Source organism: Vulpes vulpes, chromosome 7 (assembly GCF_048418805.1).
Source record: "Vulpes vulpes isolate BD-2025 chromosome 7, VulVul3, whole genome shotgun sequence".
NCBI lineage: Eukaryota > Metazoa > Chordata > Mammalia > Carnivora > Canidae > Vulpes > Vulpes vulpes.
The window spans coordinates 115,565,785-115,569,090 of NC_132786.1; the positions used below are offsets into that span (position 1 = coordinate 115,565,785).

Sequence of the window (3,306 nt, forward strand, 5' to 3'; positions counted from 1 at the left end):
ATATTACTGGTAGGCATGTCCTTATTGCCATTTTGTTGTCTTCTGTATGTTTGTAATTCCTTTATTCCTTTCTTCTCTTGTTCCCTTCCTTGGTGATTTTATGATTTTCTTTAGTGTTATACTTTGTTTCCTTTCTCTTTATCTTTGGTGTATCTACTATAGGTTTTTGCTTTTGGTTACCATGAGGCTTAGATATAACAACTTATATTTATAATGGTCTATTTTAAGTTGATAACAAATTCAATTTAAACACATTCTAATGCCCTACATTTTTACTTTTTCCTCCCCAGGTTTTATGGTTTTGATGTCACATTTGACGTCATTTTACATTTTTATCTTTTATATTCCTTCACTAATAATAACTATAGCTATAGTATTGCCAAAATTTTAGCTTCATACTAGCTTTATAAATGATTAATCTAAAAAATGATTAATCTACCACCTGTTCTACTATTGTTCTAGATTTTAAGTTTTTTATTTATATATGCAATCTCTATACCAAACTTGGGGCTTGAACTTGTGACTCCAAGATCAAGAATTGTGTATTATTCCTAAAGAGCCAACCAAGCACCCCTAGATTTTACTCTATATTTACCTTTACCCATGAGGTTTGTACTTGCACATTTTTCCCTAATAAGTGCCCTTTTATTTCAGCTTGAAGAAGTCCCTTTAACATTTCTTGTAAAATTGGCTTAGTCATGATGAATTCCTTTAGCTGTTCATCAATTCTGCATGACAACTTTACCAGATATTCATTTTTTTTCATCGTTCAGAATTTATTTAGTATTTTAGTTGGTAGGATAGTTGGTTGCATTGTCTTTTTACATTATATGGCAACGTACACTATATTCTGACATATATAGTAGACAAAATAAGGTCCTTTAGAAGAGTTATGCACAATACATGCAATATTGAATTTATATATTGGATCCCAGGATGTGACTGAACTAAAAAAGATGGACTAGACACATTGGGTGTTGGAGGGAAGGAATCAGAAGTTACATAACACAGTAAATACGCATGTGGTTTGAGGAGTAACTGCAGCATATATGACATTGGCAGTGGTGCCTCTGAGACGGTGAAACTATATTACATTAACCAATTTAGGACTACACAAGACAGGCATCATCCAGCATCAGGATATAGCTGCAGGGTTTTGTGAACCATTCCCATTTGTAACGTTAGGAAACTGATGTTTTTCTTAGGCCATTTTAATATTACTACTTGAGTAACAGGTCAGATAATAAGAACATACACAACCTCCAACTAAAATCTTGTAGTCTAGACAGTGGCGGTACATTAGAAAATTTTAAAACTGTAGCTCCTTTTGGATCCCCCAAAATGTATGTGCACTCTTCTTCAAATGGGCCTCTTCCTCAGGAGTCAGAGTCATCTTCACAACATCGGAGATTCCATTCTGTCCCAAGATGCAAGGAACACTAAGGAAGACATCATCTTTTATTCCGTAGAGACCCTTAATCGATGGTAGAAATTGGATGCACCCACCTAAGATTCTTCATTGTACTTTCTGCCAAATCTGCCACAGGCAGTCCAATGACCCAGGAAGTGTAGCCTTTCAGTTTGATCACCTCACAGGCACTGTCGACCACCTGTTTGTGAACCTCTTTCCACTGTTCCTTGTCTGCATCAGTGCCTAAGTCAGGGTTCAGATTCTTCAAAGAGACACCATCAACATTTACTCCACTCCATACAGGCACACTGGAGTCTCCATGGTCTCCAAGGACACACGCATGACAGCTTAATGGGTGAACTGCCAGCCTTTCTCCTATTCGGTAACAGAACTGGGCTGAATCCAGCTTGCAACCACTTCCAATAACACAGTTTTTGGGAAAGCCACTTATCTTCCAAGTCACATAGGTCAAGATATCCACTGGATTGGAAACAACAAGCAACTTGAAGTTTGGGCTGTATTTGACAATATTAGGAATAATGAACTTAAAGATGTTCACGTTACACTGGACCAAATTAAGATGACTTTCTCCCTCTTGCTGATGTGCCCCAACTGTGATAATAACCAGCTTGGAGTTTGCAGTCACATTATAGTCTTTGCCAAAGACAATTTTTGGTGTTCTAAGGAAAAGGCTGCCGTGCTAGAGATCCATCATCTCTCATGACATCAACAAGTCCTTCATTAAGATACTCATGACATGGGATCCCTGGGTGGCGCAGCGGTTTGGCACCTGCCTTTGGCCAAGGGCGCGATCCTGGAGACCCAGGATCCAGTCCCACGTCAGGCTCCCGGTGCATGGAGCCTGCCTCTCCCTCTGCCTGTGTCAGGGTTCAGATTCTTCAAAGAGACACCATCAACATTTACTCTGCCTCCCGGTGCATGGAGCCTGCTTCTCCCTCTGCCTGTGTCAGGGTTCAGATTCTTCAAAGAGACACCATCAACATTTACTCTGCCTCTCTCTCTCTCTGTGTGTGTGTGACTATCATAAATAAATAAAAATTTATATAAAAAAAGACTATTAAAAAAAAGATACTCATGACATGAGCCATGCCAACAGCACCAACCCCAACAACTGTAGTCTTATTCTGGGGGATATGGTCTTCCTTAAGAAGATTCTGAATCGGCTGATCCTTGAGAGTTGCCATTTTAGACTTAAAACCAAAAGGAATCGGGAGTGCACATCGGGCAGCAACAGCATGCAGGGTCAGGTTGGGACTTGGCAATGGCGGCTCTGACTCCCAGATAGAGTATTCTTGACTGAAGGATTTTTCTTTCAACACTTTGAAGGCCAGAGGGAGTGATATAATATAGTCAAAGTTTCTGCTAAAAAATCTGATGGCCTTAAGGAGTTCCTTGTACGCAGTAAGTTGCCTTTTCTTACTGCCTGTAAGACTGTCTCCTCATCTTCAACTTTGGCATTTTAGTTATAATGTGTCTTAGTGAGGGTCTCTTTGGATTCATCTTCTTTGGAACTATGAGATTCCTGGATCTGGAAGTCTGTTTCCCTCCATGGGTCAGGAAATTTTCAGTCACTAATTCTTCAAATAAGTATTCTGCCCATCTTTCTCTTCTCCTTCTGGGACCCCTATAACATGAATATCAGTCCACCTGATGTTGTCCCATGAGGCCCTTAAACTAACTTTTTTTTTTTTTTAATCCTTTGTTTTTCCTGTTTTGGTTGAATGAGTTCCATGACCTTGGCTTTGATTTCATTAATCTTTTCTCTGCCTTATCTAGTCAGCTGGTGAATCCCTCTAGTTTGTTTTTCAGTTCAGTTATTGGATCCTTCAGCTCTGTGACTTCTATGTGGTGCTTTATTATGTTTTCTCTTTGTT

The 3,306-nt window shown here is 39.3% G+C and overlaps 1 pseudogene; it reads right to left on the reverse strand.

Annotated features, from left to right (window-relative positions):
* Positions 1-751: 751 nt before the first annotated feature.
* Positions 752-2,418, reverse strand: LOC112929887 (L-lactate dehydrogenase A chain pseudogene; annotated as a pseudogene).
* Positions 2,419-3,306: the final 888 nt, after the last annotated feature.